The sequence below is a fragment of the Theropithecus gelada genome, chromosome 6 (genome assembly GCF_003255815.1).
Source record: "Theropithecus gelada isolate Dixy chromosome 6, Tgel_1.0, whole genome shotgun sequence".
NCBI lineage: Eukaryota > Metazoa > Chordata > Mammalia > Primates > Cercopithecidae > Theropithecus > Theropithecus gelada.
In genome coordinates this window covers 86,987,901-87,008,867 of record NC_037673.1, presented here as the reverse complement: position 1 = coordinate 87,008,867, position 20,967 = coordinate 86,987,901, and positions in this window count along the sequence as shown.

The window sequence follows — 20,967 nt, the reverse complement described above, 5'->3', positions numbered from 1 at the left end:
TCCCGTCTTTCCATGGTGTCTGACTGTTTTGATAAGAACTTGCCTTTTTCACTGTTTGTCTGAAGATTATTACTATTATTATTATTATTTCCAGGGAAAAGTTTCTTAACCTCAAATGACCCCATTCTTTGAGACGCCAGATGCTGAAGAATATTAAAATTATATTTAAAGCAGTGTTACATTCAAATTAAGATGTATTTTCTGCTAGATTACATTTTTAAAAGACAGTCATCACATATTATATACACTTAGATATGAAATGACTGCATTTACATTTGAACCAAAATAAAAGATGAAAATGGTTAATGAAGTTCTAATTCATTGCCTTGAATGTTTTTAGCCTACTACATCCAAATTATTTTTTTAAAATAACTATCACTAGAAAGGCTAATGCAGAGCAGATGACACCCCAAATATTTGCAATAGGTCACATGAACACCGCTGTGACATCTCAACAATTGACTATAATAGATTTAAGGAGGAATGATAGGCTGTCTTGACATTTAAATAGATAATATTTTCTATTAAATCTTTTTTTAAAAAAACCTTGATTAACACCAGAAATATTTCTCACTTTACCAAAAGAAACCCTCATTAAGGAAATTTTCACTGAGTTACATACAATATGCTCATCTGTGCACCATGAACTTGTTTTTACTCTATATTCAAAGCTGTATGTTTATTTCTCTGTTCTAGTTCAGTTCTAAAAGCCAAAAATATGAAACAGATGTGGTGACTTTCTGTGTACTGTGAAGCACAATTATGCTTCTTTGAATTGCTTAGGCTAAACAGTTGCCCTCCCTAGAGCATATCGAAACTGCTTGAGATTCTTTACAGCCAAGAATCCAGCTTGCTACCTGTCAGGAACTAGAATTGGCAGGCCACAGCTGGTTGATTGCAGTGGAGGCTCTGTACTGTCCTCCTAACTGTAGCCTATGAAACATAAAAAACATAGATATACAGGAAAAAGTTCAGCTACATGCCTATGTTGTCTTATACTTAAATAGTTGAGCTTCTTAATAGTGCATTTCAAGGTCCCCCTTGTGTACCAATTTAACCACACACACACACACACACACACACACAAAGTTCAATTTGTCCTGCTTCTGAGTTCACAGACAACATGGGCTAAGAGCATACAATGAAAATTTTCCAAGTCACTTGTTTCAGCCATGACTCCTTCAAACTGATGTCTACCAGATTAGCCTATGTTTCAAAAGCACATAATGTTGATTTTTCTTTTGCTGAGAATAGTTTTAAAACATGTGGAAATTGCTATAATTGAAGAGAAAGCTTTAAACAAATGGTAATTTTGTTCTCAAAAAGGAAACTTTCTTCAGGCTGTGGGAGGTGAGGAAAGGAAGTTTCCTTTTCTTCTAAAATGAGTGAATGCTGAAAATAATGGCATTCATAGACTCCATTGATTTGTCAGTTTACAACTTCAAAAGGATTTTGAACAAAAGTTTGAGGTGGACACATTCATATAGGAACATTTCCAGAGTGGCATGCTCATGAAGGTTATAAATTTAATACAAATAAGCAGACCAGCAGTCCCATAAGATGCATGTTTTTCATCAAAGGAAACAATGCACCACCATTCAATCATTCGCATGCATTTATTTAATGCAGACCTAGGCATTATGCTCTAAGGGACGCTGAGGACACTGAAATGAAAATACTAAGTATATGCATCAAAATGTTCATAAGGAAAGGGGAAAAAGACATCTAAAAGACATGTAACACACAAATGTAATATTACCACTAATGAGGACTTATTTCCCTCTGTAGTCAGGCCTCTGGGTCTTGGGATAATAGAAATGAAGATAGGGAAGGCAGAGACATGTGGCCTACATACTCTTAGGAGATTTTATTATCATTTATAACTAAGAGTCAGGCCACGTTTTCAGACCAATTCCCAAATTGCAGTGACTTCTCTAGTCTCCTCCCACCAATTTCATCATTCTCTCAACATACCACTCATGCAAAACTGAGAGGGTGAGAGGAAATATAATCAGGAGGGCTTGCTACTTTTGCTCTTTATCCCATGACATGTCTGATCCTATCTGGTCGTTTCCAGTTTTATTGACATATTATGATACTTTTTAACCATCTAGCAATGTTGAAGAGATAATCTGGTGTTTTTCCCCCTCAACATCACTGCTGGATATTGTACAGGCTATTGTTCCTGTATCCCAGACCCACCCTCTATTCTGGAGGATTTCTAGTGTCCTGGGCCCTTAAAGAGAGGTCTCTTGTCCATGTGGTTTGACTCAGATGAGGTTGTGCATGCTCAGAGCATAGGAGACACCAATACACAATGTGGTAGCTGTATCCTGTGGCCAGTCACAGCCTACATCAAGGAAAAGGACAGTAGCCATAATTCAGGTTTGAGACTGTTGCATCCCAAGCAGAAAATGGAATCATTTCAGTACTGACTCTGCACTAACTCAGCTCTTATCTTCAGCAGGGGCAGATACTTTGCAGAAGAATAGAGAAAGATTGATTCCAGCGTCCCTCCAATCACATCACCTCAAATTTTTCTGTCTTATACCTACACCAAGTCCTTGAATTTAGATACAAATAATTAATGCATCCGTCCTGTGGTTGCATATTATGGGTTAAAGTAGAATATTATTTGATAGAAAGTCCTTGAAGTACAAGTGAGTGAATCACAGAAGTCAATGGATCCCAATCAATAAAACTGTAAAACTATGCTTGTTTAAAGTAAGCTCTGTAAAAGAGTTCTCAATTTGGAAGCATATTCATTGCACAATGTATTCTACTTCTACCAGTTGAGGAAAAAAATAATGACTCTTTAATCAAAGCCATCCTGCCTTAAGATTCAGCAAAGTAAGAATGGAGAAAATTTGCCTCTGTTCATAGACTACCATATTAATATTGCATTTCAATGAATACGAATACTGTACTATAATTACTATGATAATCATACACTAAAAGTATGCCAGTAACAAAGAGGAAAAGAGCACCTAAGAAGAATTTATTTAAAGCCTTACACTGTCTCTAACAAGAAATAGTTTCTACTTAGGGCAGTTGATAAAGGCTCCAGCTAAGATTATGCTACACTTAATCTGAGACAAGTTTGCCAGAGACAAAAGCAGGCAGAGAGAACACCGCAGGCTGAGACAACAGCCTATGCAAAAGCCCAGCAGCCTGAAACTACCTGAGAGCCTGGGATATGTCACTGGGATTTGAGTCAAGGAATACAAGAGGTAAGGCATATCAGCAGGTATGGGGTTTGAACTTTTTCAGACAACGCAGTGTCATTCATGGTTTTAAGCAGTGGTGTAATGTGATCAGATAGGAAGCAGATAGGAAGCAGATGATAGGAAGAATCATTTTCATACACAAGTGCCACTACAAATAATTCTCTATGTGTATAAATATATAATCCTGTATATGCATAATTTGCATCACAAGCTGTTAGGTGCATTTCTCTTGGAGAAGTTTGGAAACAGTAACTTACCACTTGAATAGACAAGGTAGAGAGACTATGGAAATATGCTGAATAGCTTCTACAGAAATCTCCAATTACAATGAACTTTAATTATTCAAGAATAAAAAATGTTATTTGAATTTCAGGATTCTAAACTGTAGAACTTTCAATGTCACTGCTACATAAGCTGAAAAGGGTAGTGTTTTTAAAATAGAAAAGGAAAAAAATTCTTTCAAATTGTAAAAATGATAATTATTTAGCATAATGTTTCCCACCCCCATAATAGTTTCTCCTAAAATGTGCAATTGCATAGAATAATTTATATACAAATATGTAGATGTATACAAACTGAAATGCCAAACATTGAAAAGAAACTCAAACGAGTGGGCATTTACATATGGAATAGAGCTTATAAGAAACTGTATTTTTGTGATAATGAGATGTTTTCCAAGCTCTCCTTCATTCTGGAAATTTACTCAGAGACAAGTCCATATTTCCATAAGACAACAGAGAAATGCAAAAAGCAGATTTACAAATCTGAAAAGACAAGAGCTCACTTAAGAAATGGCCTTTGTGCAACCTCAAGTTCAGTGATGGGTCAAAGAGTGGAATGAAAATTCTCACGACACAGAAAGCAGAAAATCCCTCAGTAAAGATTTAGCTGATTTAGGTTACACATTGTATCAAGCCCCGAAACTTTAAATGGATTTAGACAAGTTTCCTGTTTGGGAACATTCTAAGAAAATCATTAACTATCTACTGCAATCACAAAAAATAAAGAGAAAGAAAAAAGTTATTTCTCCATAATATTTAGGAAATAAGTGCTTATGATCTACAGAGCCTGAGTAACAACAAGGTAATTAATGTATTTTCCAATTTTTCTAGGTACGACCATATTTTTAAAAATCAAGATGTAGCCAGCAGCACTGTTAGAAAGATGATGTTTTTGCTTTTTTTTTTTTAGATGGAGTCTCGCTGTGTCGCCAGGCTGGAGTACAGTGGCACAATCTTGGCACACTGCAACCTCTGCCTCCTGGGTTCAAGCAACTCTCCTGCCTCAGCCCTCCGAGTAGCAGGACTACAGGTGCACGCCACCATGCCCAGCTAATTTTTGTGTTTTTAGTAGAGACAAGGTTTCACCATGTTGGCCAGGATGGCCTTGATCTCTTGACCTCATGATCCACCTGCCTCAGCCTCCCAAAGTGCTGGGATTACAAGTGTAAGCCACTACACCTGAGTCTCCCTCTGTTGCCCAGGAGTACCATGATGCAATCTCGGCTCACTGCAACCTCTGCCTCCTGGGCTCAACCAATTCTCCTGCCTCAACCTCCCGAGTAGCTGGGATTACAGGTGCCCACCACCACACTCGGCTAATTTTTGTATTTTCAGTAGAGACAGAGTTTTGCCAAGTTGGCCAGACTGGTCTCAAACTCCTGACCTTAAGTGATCTTCCCGTCTCGGCCTCCCATAGTGCTAGGATTATAGGAGTGAGCCACCACGCCAGGCAAAAGATAATGTCTTCTTAGGAAGACTTCACATTATATAAAGAAAACAAGAAAAATTGATGTAAAGCCTTACATTATTTCCAACAAGAAAAGTAAGCATATCAATTACAAAACTATTTATTTATAATCTAAAAGCTATATGCAAATTCCTGACTTAATTAGCCAAGCTCCTTTCAGTTACAGGGGACAAAAACCTAACTCAAACCAGCATAAAACAAAAAAAAACTTTATTACCTCACATGACTAAATTGGATGTTGAATCAAGTTGCTCTAATAAATTCATCAGAACACTGTTTCTCCACATCTTAACTCTGTTTTCTTCTGTGTTAGCTTTATTGTCAAATATGCCTTCCTGATGCAGAGGGTAGGAACAGCCATTAATAACTCAAAGAGTTTATCAGTTACTTTCTATCAGTTCAGTAACTCAAATGGAAAGAAAATGCCTCTTTCCCAGTAATTTTTGCTAAATTCTCAAAACTGACTTAGATTTGGCAAGCTTGAGTAATATGCTCACCTCTGAATCATGTGATCCCTCCAAGCATGTCTAATAATAATTAGCAAAATTTGGATCACATGCCCAACCCTGATGCCATGGTTAGTTTAGTGCTTTTGGGCATATTGACCAAGAATGAAGGATGGATAGTTCCCCCAAAGAAGTAATGAGCAGACAAATAAATGTTTGTACTCCACAGACAAAATAGGATCATGCATTTCTGAGTTATTTTGTATATTCACTTTTAACAAAATAACATTTCATAGTTTAAATAAATTGCCTTATCTGTAGGGGCAGGTACTCTATTTATGTTCTAGCCAATGCCCTAATGCCAAGGGAACTATAGCAACTCTTACTTTACTGGCAAAAATTATCAAGTGTTTCTTGGCCCCAGACAATTTCATGTATTTCCGCCTTTCTTTATATTTGGATCTTATCAGGTTAAAATATCCTTTTCAGACACTCTATTGTAGAGGGGTGAAGAGCAGAGTTATATACAGGTAACTACAGGTATGTTACTACAGGTATTTTGAAAATCTGCATAATAGCAGGGAAATAAGAGGCCTGGGATAAAGCCCAGTAAGCAAAAAACTAGATAGATAATATAAATCTAAAAATCCTAGGAAGTCAATACACTCAGGAAAGTAAAACTAGAAAGATAGCGCCCAGGATCCAGGAATTCAGAGGTTTAACAAGGACCAGCATAGGAAGCAGAAAACTGTAGCTCTTAGGAAGAGGATATTCTATGCAGTCTTTTAAAATTGCTGTTGAATAGTGAATATTCAAAGACAAAGTCTCACCAACTAGAAGTATGTTTCATTCAGAAGTATGAATAGAGTCCCTATGTGCCTTTTGATCCTATTTGAAGAAAAAGAACTAGGGCTTTTCAAGCTTCAAATAGCTGAGACAAGGTGGCCTAAACAAGTCAATCCTAATCATCATGCCTCAAATTTTTAAAAAATTCCCCTTTTAACACATTTCTATTTCTGGCACATAGAAAGATATGGCTGGAGGCTACATTGATTGGTACTGCCCTAAATCACAGGGAATGTGTAGCATGGCCAAGGTTACTGGCAGACCCCCAATTGGCTCAACCACAGGTCTTCTCAGTAATCACCCTTTTTAGGAGGTTATGTGATTGTGAGTGGGTCACAGTTAAACTTGAACACTAAATATTGTTGCCTCTTATATCAGAAATTGAGTGTGGGGGAAGTGAGTAAAAAAGTAGAATTAAAAAGTAAGAATTCTATTTAAACCTCTAACTGTCTTAAATAAAGGCCTAGGATAGCTGTACAAGTACTACTAATGAAGATGAGTTAATGACAATACCAATTGATATGGTTTGGCTGTGTCCCCACACAAATCTCATCTTGAATTATAGCTCCCATAATTCCCATGTGTTGTGGGAAGGACCCAGTGGGAGATAACTGAATCATGGGGGCAGTTTCTCCCATGCTGTTCTGATGGCAATGAGTTAGTCTCATGAGATCTGATGGTTTTATAAGGGCTTTCCCCTTTCACTTGGTTTTCATTCTCTCTTGCCTGCCGCCATGTAAGATGTGTCTTTCACCTTTTACCATGATTGTGAGGCCTCCTCAGCCATGTGGAACTGTGTGAATCCATTAAACCTCTTTTTCTTTATAAATTACCCAGTCTTGGGTATGTCTTTATCAGCAGTGTGAGAACAGACTAATACACCAAATGTAAGGTCATTTATTAATTTTATAAACTTTTGCTGAGCATCTATAATGTTCCAGGTACTGTGCTAAGTGCTAACATAATGCACATACACACAAACTGGCAAATGATATCATCAGTGTTATTCATAAAAGCATGAAAAATATAAAACTACAAAGGAACATAGGAGAATCCTTGCCAACATTTGAGCTAAGTATAAGGACAAGTAGGTATCTGTCCACTCGGAAGAAATAAGTACTGCTGGTGGAAAAAACAGCACTCATAAAGGCACACAGGGCATAATATATTTGGTAAATAAACAGAGTTCGGTGTTACTGGAGCACAAGTGGGAGGTGGCAGGTGAGCTGTAGAAGCTGATAAATGCCAGATTGGAAGCAGCAGTGTATATTAAATTAAGGTTGTTTGAATTTTGCACTTGCAGTGAGCCAGGAGGTTTTTTTCTTAATACAAGTGAAGTAAGATTATATTTTTGGGTAATATAACAGTTTCAACAGTGTAGAGAAAGACCAGGGTGGATAGAGGGTAGGAATGAGGCAATCAACCACACAAGAAATAATGAAATGGTGGAATAGAGAGAAACTCAATTAGAAAGATAGAATCGGTGGGATTTGGTAACCAGTTGAGAATAATTGTAGAAAGAGAAGAGATAATTGATAATTTATCCAAGGCTTCTGACTTTGAAAAGTAAGAAAACAAAGGGAAATGATTAACCAGGCTTAAGGTCATAGAAGGTAGAGCTCTCTGTCTAAGGCAGGTCCCCGTCCACCGAATCCATGCGCCCCTTCTGCCTCAGCATGCCAGGAGACTACATTTCCCAAATACCTCTAGTTAGCTGAGTCCTAAAACAAGCAGAATTTTGAACTTTCTCTCCGATTTTAAGACAGTTGAATCGGCATTTTGATTTAGAAATGTGAAGCTCAGAAGAAATGTCAGGTCTGCAGATGGGATTGAGGACAAAACATATGATTGGAACTGTGAAAATGAGTAGAGAACTCCCGCTAGCCCACCACACCAGACCAATCCATTGTAAGGCACCAAATGTTTATTTGATGATATTATCCCCATAAGATTTATACATATAAGGAACACTGAAAATATAACTGGATACATGACACTGAAAAAACAACAGGCCGGGTGTCGTGGCACATGCCTGTAATCCAAGAACTTTGGGAGGTGAAGGTGGGCGGATTGCTTGACCCCCGTAGTTCAAGATCATCTGGGCAATATGAGGAGACCCCATCTCTACAAAATAATAATAATTATTATTCAAAAAGTAGCCAGGTGTGGTCATGTGCACCTGTACTCCCAGTTACTCGGGAAGCTGAGGTAGAAGGATAGATTGAACCCAGGAGGTCAAGGCTGCAGTGAGCTATGACAGTGAGATGCTGTCTCAAAAAAAAAAAAAAAAAGGAAAAAAAAAACAGCAAGAAAAATGAAACACTGTCATTTCTCTATCATCTGTGATCAGATGCAGGCAACATAAAATGCAAGATGGGAAGTAGTTAATGTTGCTTTATTCCAACCTATGATCACATAGCACATATGTACAGCTTATTTGCTTTATTATAATGACCTACTAAATAAAAGCTCAGATGCTATCGTATTTATTTCTTTACACTCAACAACTCTGCAAAAAGAGTTTGAAGCATCCTAAACACTATATTCTGCAACTTATGAAAGTCTTATCCAACTGTTGAAGAACTATATTTGTACCTATATAAAAACATGTAAGTAAACAGTGCATACAAATAGTACTTTTATATTTTAAATGTTTGGAATATGCATTAATCTACTTTCTTACTCCTCTGAGACTTGTGAACAGAATAAGAGAAAATGAAAAATATATATGCTGAAATTGAATTTCTGGGAAAAAATGTGACATTCTACTAACATTTAGAAATGTTTCCTTTAATTCCTAGCAGGTTATTTTAGTCAAACTTTAAAGGTTAAATAAGTTTGTGCCCAAACAGCTTTATTTTGCATTATTACTTTATGAACTAAAAATGCCCCTGCCTAAAATAGTCCTCTTAACAGCAGAATACTACTAACCCCACACCAGAAATCATTCCATGAACATCACAAAAATATAGGGAGAAAAGAAATTACTGATACTTTAGCCATCCTTTGCTTCATTCTTTATTTGACTATTTCCCATTTAAGTACTGACCAAAGTTGCCTTCACTTTCAGAGAGCCTGCAGGCAAAAAATTATAAAGGTGTCTGAATTATTTATTTTAAAACTTTAAAGGCATGCAAGGCATCTCCTATATTTTATAGACTTTGAATGGATCAGTGTCAACTACTAGAAATGTAGACTCAATGATCCTATAAGCCCAAATGACCATTCTGTACCCAAATGAAAAACGTCACGTGAGCTCTTTGGCCTTGAAGAATCTAACCCAGAACTGGCTTATTTATGGAGATTACATGCTTTAGTCACTAATAAATCTTACAACCATAATCTATGAAAAAACTGATTTTATTTATATTAAGTTATGGAACTCAGTGATGGCTGTGAGGTGAGCTGCTTAGAAAGTAGTCTGTAAATCCAAGTCTATTAGGTAAGCCTTTTAAGAACATTTTTCTCTTAGCAACAGAAGGAATGGTACTTCAGTTTAGATTTTATTTCCTTATGGAACATATTCTAGTGGTAAAAATCACTTTGAATATTTTGTGACTCTGAAATGCAATAATTAAAACATAATCTGTTCCTTAGGAACTCTAAATTTTTCTAAATTTGAGATACACAACTGGGATGTCTCAAACTAAATTTAGATTACCTAAAGAGTAAATCCAAATCTTTTTGGAAAATTGATGCATGCACCCACTATATCTGTATGACATGAGAGCATAACCTAAATATAATACCTAGCTGCAGATTCAACAAACCCCATTTATATCATAAAATTTAAGGTACATCTAAATCATACATTTAAAAAGTCTTAATTTCTTTGAAAGTACAGTTTGATTCATCTTTTTCAATCTTGGAGTTTTCTAGTTCAAGATGGCAGACTGCACATATTCACTGTCCCTTTTTCCTAAAATCTCATTAAAAGAATAGAAATATGAACAGGAGGGACTAGATGTTAAATAGCACTGAGACTGGGAAGGGGAGCCATCAGTAGACCAGAGAATTTTAGCAATTTTGCAGCAAAAACTAGATGAGATAAAACATGCTGAAAAGCCATAGGAAAAGACTGCAAGAGAGGCAGAAGCTATTTTAATGGCAGACTACCAGGGAGGTGCCAAATTTGGAGTGAAAAAGAATAGGGAACAGCACAACACTGTGGGGCTGTAATTAGGGAAATAAATTTAAAGGACTTTGCATGGACCAGCCAATCAACGATCTCTTCCCTCAAGCCCTTGTCCTTCTCAGTTGGAGTACCAGGCAGTAGCATTTACCACTGGATAAGGCTATAAAAATCCTATTTTAAAAAAAAAATTCCTAGGGTTTCAGTAATTTTTAAACCCAAAAGTATAAAAATACCAATTTATTCAAGTCAAAGTTGTAGACCTAGGTTTTCAACAGTTAACACTTGAGGGGAACATAATACTTGATTCCACAATTTAAGCATTCATACTGAAGTTATTGATCACTTAGTTGAACTTCTTTTCCTCACAATGTTGGATGTTTTCCATCCCAAAACCTTTACACATAGTCATTCATATTAATTTTAGTTAGGAGACATTTTTCCTTTCTCAGAAATAAGGTGTTCTTTATGAATCAAATAGCCAGCTATATCTGACCAATTTTCCTATAATTATGATCTATTGACTTGGCCTATTGGTGTGATTAAAAATAACTATTTCTTATTAGTATTTCATTATAAATAGTAGGGGTTATAAAATTAGGAGTTTTGTCTTTCAGAGATAAAAAATAAATTCTACTTATATCATCATTTCTAAGACACTCCATTTTATTTTTCACAGTAACATGCTTGAAATCCAGGTACGTCTTACGATAAATGGTATCATGTAGTCTCAGTCAGTCAGGAGCTGGTGGGACATAGTGTTTGCCACTGCTTGCTCATGAACTGACTTGGTTGTTATCCAAGGGGCATGACTAGACACAGCAAGCTCTCAACATTTCAGACAGCAAACTATTCAAGAATAGTTCCAGGAAGGATTATGAGACCTTGTGGTTGACTGAAAACTTCTTACTGATACCTGCTGTCCAGAACACAAAAGCAAAGTGTCATTATCAAAACCTGCTGAAGAGATGTCACTGGCTTAGAAGCAAAACTCGGAGATAATTAGTGCAGCACACTCCTAGAAAGCCTGCATCACCAATGTTCTTAATAGTAAAAAGGGCCAAATTGTATAGAAAATCATAGATGCTGAAGACTTTGAGTCAAATGGTTCAGAAGACTCAGAATAGGAAGAAGTTTTAATTATATCTTAATTTATTTTGCTTACAATTTCCTTTTTATGTGTGCACAAAAACAATGTTTTGTGTCTAACTGAATCTAAATATTCTAAGCTATAAAAAATGTGCTAGGGTATAACTGGCAGTGAATTTTTTTCTTGATGGTATGAAAAATAATAATACATCTTATTTATTTATTTTTGAGACAGAGTCTCACACTGTCATCCAGGCTGGAGTGCAGTGGTGCGATCTTGGCTCACTGCAACCTCCACCTCCCAGGTTCAAGCAATTCTTTGGCCTCAGCCTCCCCAGTAGCTGGGACTACAGGCATGCACCACATGCCCGGCTATTTTTTTTGTATTTTCAGTAGAGATGGGGTTTCACCATATTGGCCAGGCTAGTCTCAAATTCCTGACCTCATGATCCCCCAACGTCAGCCTCCCAAAGGGCTGGGATTATAGGCCTGAGCCACCACACCCGGCCAAAAAATAACAGTACATCTTATACTCAAATGTATCCTAGATTTCATGAGGTACAGTTGCTATTTTTTCAAAAAAATTTAGTGGATTTATCATTCTTGGAATGAAATGTTGGACCTTCTTTTAATTGTGTTAATGTTTACTGGAGATCTGTAGCTACTGAACTGAGTTCCTTGTCTACCTACTTAGTTATTCTAATCTCTCCCAAATTCTTCATTATATTCCTGCTGCAGTTACATTTTTTTCCCCAGAATTGTATGGTTCACTCACTAGTTTTTATTCCCTCTTTCCTGATTACAGATCAAAACAAGTACCTACAATGTTGTATAAACAGGCATATGCTTAACAGAAGAAACAAAACATTCATAATTTCATACCTATTAAAATCAGTCAAATTAAGCATAATCTTACTAGGTTTACTCTTCTGTTATATTACAACTGATTTTACATTAATTTAGCTAATCTTTCATTCTTAAATATGAATGAACAACCTAAAACTCTGCTATTTCAGGAAAACCAATACCACAAAAGAGAAGGATAAAGTTGAACAGGGAAAAATGATCCCAGGAGAACAGCAATAACTCTAGAAAAGAGGATACATAATAAAAATTGTAAATTGATATTATCAGAGGATTTGAGGTGGCTATTGTACCCATAAAGGAAGAATAAGCTACTGTGGGGAAAAGAAGCAATCCAAGAATAAATTTTTTAAAAATCCTTGTAAATTAAAAAATAAAATTAATTTGATTTTGAAAAGAACAAAAAAATTAATCAAAGAAATTGAATAAAAAAGTTAAGTAATCAATAACATTGATAAATGAATGGAGCTAAGTAATAGATAACACTGATCAATAAATGAATGATCTGGAAGAAAAACTCAAAGAAAGTTCTTAAATATAGAACAAAAAAGCAAAAATTAAAAATGTGTGCAAAAAGTTGAGATATAGAGAAGAAAAGCATAAATTCCTACATCTATCATATAAGAACCCAAAAGAAAAAAGCAGAAACTCATAAGATAAAAGAACTCAAAAGACAGAACACCAATCAAACAAACAGACAAAATAAGATAAAGATAATCTCAAGAAAATATATGAGATGAAGAAAGAAAAGAATCTTCAGTCTGATAAACCCTATCAGACTGAATTTTTAAATGTTTAAATAAATAAATAAATGAAATGTAAAAACCTTATTCAAGAATATGTCAAAGTACAAAACTTTAAGAAAAACATTTATAGTCTTTCAGATAAAAAGAGAAAAAAATTACCTAAAATAAAACCAATATTGGAGCTTCATTGTATTACTTTTTGATTCTGAATGCTTTTAAGATTCTGAGGGGGAACTAAACGAACAATTATTTTAAGATTCTGAGGGGAAAAATGTTTTGAACCTAAAATTCTTCTTTTATCTTTTATTTTAAGTTCAGGGGTACATGTGCAGGTTTCTTATATAGGTAAGCTTGTGTCATGGGGGTTTGTTGTACAGGTAATTTCATACCCAGGTATTAAGCCTAGTACCCATTAGTTGTTTTTCCTGATCCTTGCCCTCCTCCCATCCTCCACCCTCCAATAGGCCCCATTGTGTGTTGTTCCCCTATATATGTCCATGTATTCTCATCATTTAGCTCCCACTTATAAGTGAGAATATGCAGTATTTGGTTTTCCATTCCTGCGTTAGTTTGCTAAAGATAATGGCCTCCAGCTCCATCCATGTTCCTGCAGAGAACATGATCTCTGAACCTAAAGTTCTTTACATCACTAATTAAGCAACTATAAAAATAAAGTGAAGGAATTTTCAGACATGCAAAGAGTCAAAAAGTTAACTTCACATGAACCTCTTTAAAGAAACTACTTAAGAGATTGTGGCAAACACCACAAGATACTGATCCACTATCTATTCTCTTTCTTAATGGGAAACTTATTGTATTGAAGATGTCAACGTTGTATCTAAAATGATTCACACACATGTATATTTGGAGGGACAATGACATGTAAACAGAAGCCATTAGGTGAGGCTTAAAAGGAAGCTTTTTAAAAGCAGCTAAATTGTAAAGAATGTTTTTGTCCTTCTCCTTTTCTTCCTTCTCTCTGCCTAGAATGTAGAGTTTGCAGATTCAGCAGACATCTTGGAGAGAAGGAGACCTTGGCAGCAAAAGCCATGCCCTAAGAATGATGAAGTATAAAGACAGAACTTACTTATGTTCTGGAGTGTAATCGAGCCACCCTATCAGCACCGAATTGCCTACATCCAATATTCCTTGTGTAACTATAAAATACACAGATAAAAGGAATGTATGCAAGGTATATGTACAGTTTAGTGACTAAGAATAAAATGAAAATTCATTCACCTACCACCCAACTTAAGAATTCAAATATTAGCATCATCTACACATACCACTGCATCTATGATATACTCCGATTACATCCTTCTTCTTTCTCAGAACTGTTCACTATCCTCTATTTGTGTAAGTGATTCCTGGCTTTGTATCTATAGTTTTATCACATATCTATGTATCCTTAAAATATATTATTTCAGGTTTGCCCATTTTTATATCACATAGTAAATGTTCTCCTATGATATCCTTTCTTTGACCAACATATTTTTGAGATTCATTCATAATGATACATGCAGGTTACAGATAATTTGTTTTTCACTGCATTAGAGTATTCAATTACATGAAAAGACTCCAATTTATGTATGCATTCTACTCTAAGAGAGGCTGTGTTGTATCTTGTTTTGTTGTTGTCGTCACTGTTGTTGCTACTGTGGCTGTTTGGCTATTACAGATGACAGTGTTCTGAATATTCCTGTACATTTCTCCTCATGCTCATGTATAAGCTCTCCTCCATGACTGTATGGTGTATACCTACAGGTGGAATTGCTGAGTCGTAGGATATGCACATACTCACTTTTATTAGTAATGCTCTTTTCTAAAGTGGCTTGCTAATTTATATGCATTTCACACTGTATGAAAGTTCTTAGAACTACATATCCTCTTCAAAACAAGATTTTTCAACTTTAATTTTTTGCTTATAGAGTTGTAAAGTGGTATCTCATTCTGATTTTACTTTGAATTTCCTTGATTTTAATGAGATTGTAATGTATCCCATAGTTTTGCCATTTAATTATCTTTTTGTCCCTGTGAAACACCTATGTGTCTTGTCAATGTTTCTATTTGATTATCTTTTTTCTTTTTGATTCTCATATATTCTAAAAACTAACTCTGTCCATTACTGATGTTTCAAATACCTTCTTACAATTTGTGGCTTATCTTCTGACTCTCTGTCAAGTGTTTTGATGAGGAAAGAGTTTCATTTAATATAGTTGATTGGCTATAGCAATTATTTTACTTATAGGTTGTTCTTTTATGTCTTGATTTCAAAAACTATTTTCTATGCTGACTTTGCTTCAATGTTTTTATTTTTATTCTTTTCTATCTTTTTTTTTTTTTTTTTAACAGAGTCTCGCTCTGTCCCCCAGGCTGGAGTGCAGTGGCGTAATTTTGGCTCACTGCAACCTCTGCCTCCTGGGTTCAAGTGATTGTCCTGCCTCAGCCTCCCGAGTAGCTGGGATTAGAGGCACACACCATTATGCCTAGCTAATTTTTGTATTTTTAGTAGAGACGGGGTTTCACCATGTTGGCCAGGCTGATCTCAAACCTATGTGTCTTGTCAATGTTTCTATTTGATAATATTTTTCTTTTTTATTCTCATATATTCTGAAAACTAGTGATCTGCCTGCCTCGGCCTCCCAAAGTGCTGGGATTACAGGCATGAGCCACCACACCCGACCTTATTCCTTTCTATCTAAAAACTAGTTTTTGTCTGTGGGGTGATGTAGGAATAAAAGGTTTTTTTTTCTGTATTGATAACCAATTGTAGAGGCACCATTTATTAAAGAGTCTATCTTTTCCAACTAATAGGCAATGACTATCCTGTTATTAATCAAATTTCCATTTAAGCATGCATCTTTCTGTCATTGCTATTCTGTTCCTGTTGATCTGCTTATAACTCTGCCTTTACTACATTTTAATTACTATGCATTTATAATAAGTTTTGGAATGTGGCAAAAACAAAAACAAGTCTCCATTCTACTACCTCACTGTGGCTATTCTTCTGGCATGTTTGGCTGATTTTATCCTCTTGCTCTTTTGTAAACATATTATAATACATTTAAGTTCCTAAAAGAAAAAAAAAATTGGAAATTTTATTGGAACTGATTGAATCTGAAAATTATTTTGAGGAGAATTGACAATTTCACAACTGTTTTCTATGTATAACTATAAGATCACTCTGTGTTTATTTAGTTATTCTCATATCTGTCAATAAAATGTATAATTTTCTTCCCAAAGAGCTTATAAATCTTTTGTAATATTTTTCTAGATACTTTATATTTTTACTGCTGTTGTCAATGGTCTTTTAAAAATTATATTTTCCAAATGGTTGTTGTGCAAAATCAATACATCTACCAACTTAATTTAAGTAATGCATAGCATCTTACAACAAAGTTCTAGTTATTCTGTTCCAAGGGTAAGAAGTCAGTATATACTAAAGGGACTTGCTGAACTGAATAATACTCAGATAAAGAACCTTTAATGGCCAGGCAATAGTGGCTCATGCCTGTAATCCCAGCACTTTGGGAGGCCAAGGCAGGCAGATCACCTGAGGTCAAGAGTTTGAGACCAGCCTGGCCAACACGGTGAAATCTTGTCTCTACTAAAAATACAAAAATAAATTAGCTGGGCATGGTGGTGCACACCTGTAGTCCCAGCTGCTCAGGGAGACCAAGGCAGGAGAATCACTTGAACCCATGAGGCAGAGGTTGCAGTGAGCCAAGATCATGCCACCGCACTCCAGCCTGGGTGACAGAAGGAGACTCCATCTCAAAAAAAAAAAAAAAAAAAAGCCGGGCGCCGTGGCTCACACCTGTAATCTCAGCACTTTGGGAGCCCGAGGCAGGTGGATCACCTGAGGTCGGGAATTCAAGACCAGCTTGACCAACATGGAGAAACCCCATCTCTATTAAAAATACAAAATTAGCCGGGGTGGTGGTGCATGCCTGTAATCCCAGCTACTCAGGAGGCTGAAGCAGGAGAATTGCTTGAACCCGGGAGGCGGAGGTTGCGGTGAGCCGAGATCACGCCATTGCACTCCAGCCTGGGCAAAAAGAGCGAAACGCTGTCTCAGAAAGAAAAAAAAAAAACCTTTAACTGGATGAAGTAACTTAAAAATTTTTTTGCACATTTAATTTAACAACAACAAAAAAAAAAACCTCTTTGCTATTTAGAAGACAAACATAACAAAATATACCTCAGAATCGTTCTAAAACACTGTACCTGCCCATTCATCATATAATATTTCCCAGAATGGGGCTTGCGGTAGTCACAGAGAAACACCATTTTATCTCTTAACTGGTTTCCATAGCACATAGTACAGCACATTTACAAGCTCTGACCCCTCAGTCAAATTTTGAGGCCTTTGGAGGTGGGGCTAGTTTATCTGATCAAGAGCTTTTACTGTTCATCTTTATCCTCTGTCAGTTCAGAACTGGCTCATTATGGCTTTCACCACTCTTTCCTTAACTGCAATTAGAGAGACTTATCCTGGATCTAAAATGGTCTGTCAGAGTTGTCTCATGCTGGGCTCAAATGTCTGGCCTTTTAAACACCTGCATCTAAAAGTCCTTACATGTGCATTGTCTGTAAGGGTATGACTTAAGCAAGGCAACTCTCTGAAGCTAAAGTATCTCCAAAAGGGATGATCTGAAGGTCGTATGCCAACAACACTCCCAGCACTGAGATCACAGTCCTTCTTGAAGGACTACTGAGTAGTGCACATTCATAAACAGTACACTGTACCTGCCCTGTGCATACCCTTGCTTGAGTGGTCACCAAGGAACAGGTGTCTGTAGAGGGTATGGATGGAGCTTGAACATAGAGAAAGATTGTCCACACATATGCATTTCAGGCATTCGGCCATTGGTAGTAAAAGAAAAGAGACAGACCTTGGGCCAGGGACAGGGTAAGAGCTGGCTCTTCCTATACAGCTATGTTTGTTCACAGAACTTCAACAAGTTTGAGAATCCTAAATTTACACTTTATCTTCCAGGTGTAATTGTCAAGGCATACGTACAGAATGCATTTTTAACTTGATCAATAACTTTTAAATATTTAGAAATGTTGTGTATGGTCCTTCGTTTAAACTCTTGCCTCTGGCCCTGTAAATGTTAAGAGTGTGCTTGCATTCTAGGGTGTGCTTTTGCTGTTCTCCCAGCCTGCCCTTTGTGTCCCCTCCTCCTCCTCCTCCTCCTCCTCCTCCTCCTCCTCCTCCTCCTTGATGAACTTTAGAAGTAGCTGAAAACAGCATCTTATGCCTGAAGAAACTTACAAAGAAGGGTTTCACATAGAATAGCTCCAGCATGAGAGTGGTATTTGTCTACATTTCTAAAGTCTGTATTTATCCTCTGTAGTGTGCATCCTATACTAAAATGTCCAACCACAGTCCATAAACAGACACACTGCAGCTAGACCAATTACTTTTACATTTTTACATGTAAAATACATGATGCCAATCTCCTGCCCAAAACCCTCCAATGGCTCCCCCTTATACAGAATAAATCAAAAGTCCTTCTTCCCATGGTCTCTAAACCCTACTTGATGTATTCCCTGGCCACACTTCTAGTCTCTTACTTGAAGTCCTATTACTCTCCCTTATAGTCTGTGCATTCTAGGAGGTTTGCCTTTTTGCAGTTCTCCAAAATCATTGTTTCTGCCACAGGACCTTTGCGCCTGTCATTCCCTGCCTGGAGTGCTTTTCCTTCTGATGCCTCACTTTGTGATTTCATTCTAGTTTCTATTGAAAAGTGTCTTTCTCTTAAAGGCCTTCCCTGACGTCCTATCCAAAGTACATCCTTTATGCATTATGTATTTATAGAACTTATCACTACCTCACCTTATATTACATATTTGTTCTTGTTGATTGCCAATATGCCCTATTAAAATGTAAGCTCTATGAGGACAAGTACCTTGTTTAGCTCATGTTTGCATCCCCAAAACCTAGAACATGCCTTTATATAGTAAATACTTAATGAATAATTATTGAATGTACATTTCGCCCCTCCTTCTTAATCACAGACATTGCCAGAGGGACAGAGGAACTGCAAGATGTGGATAACCCTTTCTTGTCTACATAAATTATCATGGGAATATCCCCAGCTTTGGGAATCAGAACCCCAGAAGCATTCAGACAATCCCAACCTATGATGGAGCTCAGATATCTTGATATCACAAGTTCCTCTTGCTGGAGAATTGAAAATCTATTTCTGTTGGTTTTCATAAAATTCAGTTTGTATAAGATAAAAATAATTAGCTTCTGGACTCTTGGGGTTGAGAGGATAAAGAAATACTTTAAAAAGTACTTCTTGGAGTGGAATTGAAAATGGGCCTAGGACCAGGGTCAGAAAATTAGTTGATATTTGGCAATGTTCTATATTTCCTTAATTATTTTATCTATGTGCATAAGTCATTTTTAAATTTTAAAAGAAGAGATGGTTTACAATAAGATGAAATATTTCAAATATATTCTGAAAAATAATACATATTAAACTTGTTAAAATCTACTATTTCCCTCCATTTCCCCTTACAAGTAAGGTAGCATCTTCATATTTTTAACAAAAGGTCTCTAACTCTTTTAAAACACTAAGATTCATTTACGTTCACTAAATTTCCCAAGGAAGTCAGAGACTCCTTGTTACATATCCTTCTTTCTTCTCATTACAAGATCAAATACTATATATTTACGTAGTTATTCTACTTTTAGACTCTCCCTTTGCAGATTATCTAATCAGAAAATGCAAATATAATCTTCAGGGTTAATTAGAAAGAAAAAATTTAAACGAGTAACATATTCCAAGCACTTTGCATTTGATACCATGGAACAAAGACTACAATATTTACCATTAATGAAAGACCTCCACAAATTTATGCTAGGTAATTGAACCCAAAATAAAACAGAGTGAGTTAATGATTATAAAAATAATTATTTCTTCATGTGTGAGATTACTTATCCTAATATGTCTAATAAATTTAATTCTTAAAAACACATTATCCCATTTTTGCAAAAAATAAGAAATATGTATGTATGTATATATATGTGTACGTGTGTATATATGTGTTCATGTGTATGTATGCATGTATTTGTATGTACATGAAGAGAAAAGGGACGGAAGAGATATTCATAAAATTGCTGTTACCTCTCAAGAGGGAAATGGAGGTGGTAGGAAGAAATAATAAAGGGAGATTTCCATAATTTGCTGACCATAGTTCTCTGTGGTTTGAATTTTTAACAATGAGATATATTTATGCTTTGTGTAACATATATATGTATTATGTATATTTGTACATAATACATATAAAATCGATGACTGTTTTAGAGTAGTTAAAATTAAATTTATCCACAAAAATTAAAATAAAAGAAATCATTTTGTGGCCGGGCGCGGTGGCTCAAGCCTGTAATCCCAGCACTTTGGGAGGCCGAGACAGGCGGATCACGAGGTCAGGAAATCGAGACCACCCTGGCTAACGCGGTGAAACCCCGTCTCTATTAAGAAATACAAAAAACTAGCCGGGCGAGGTGGCGGGCGCCTGTAGTCCCAGCTACTCGGGAGGCTGAGGCAGGAGAATGGCGTGAACCCAGGAGGAGGAGCTTGCAGTGAGCTGAGATCCGGCCACTGCACTCCAGCCTGGGCCACAGAGCAAGACTCCGTCTCAAAAAAAAAAAAAAAAAAAAAATCATTTTGTGACATTGAGAACTTAGTATTTAAACAAACACCATGCAAAACAATCCGAAACATTTAAAAAATGAAGCACTTTTAAATGAATTAACAAATTTTTAATTCTTCTCCCTTTATGCCTAGATTTCTACATTCATATAGCTATACATAAAGTGTCACATACATTTATCCCATTAAAGCAGTAAA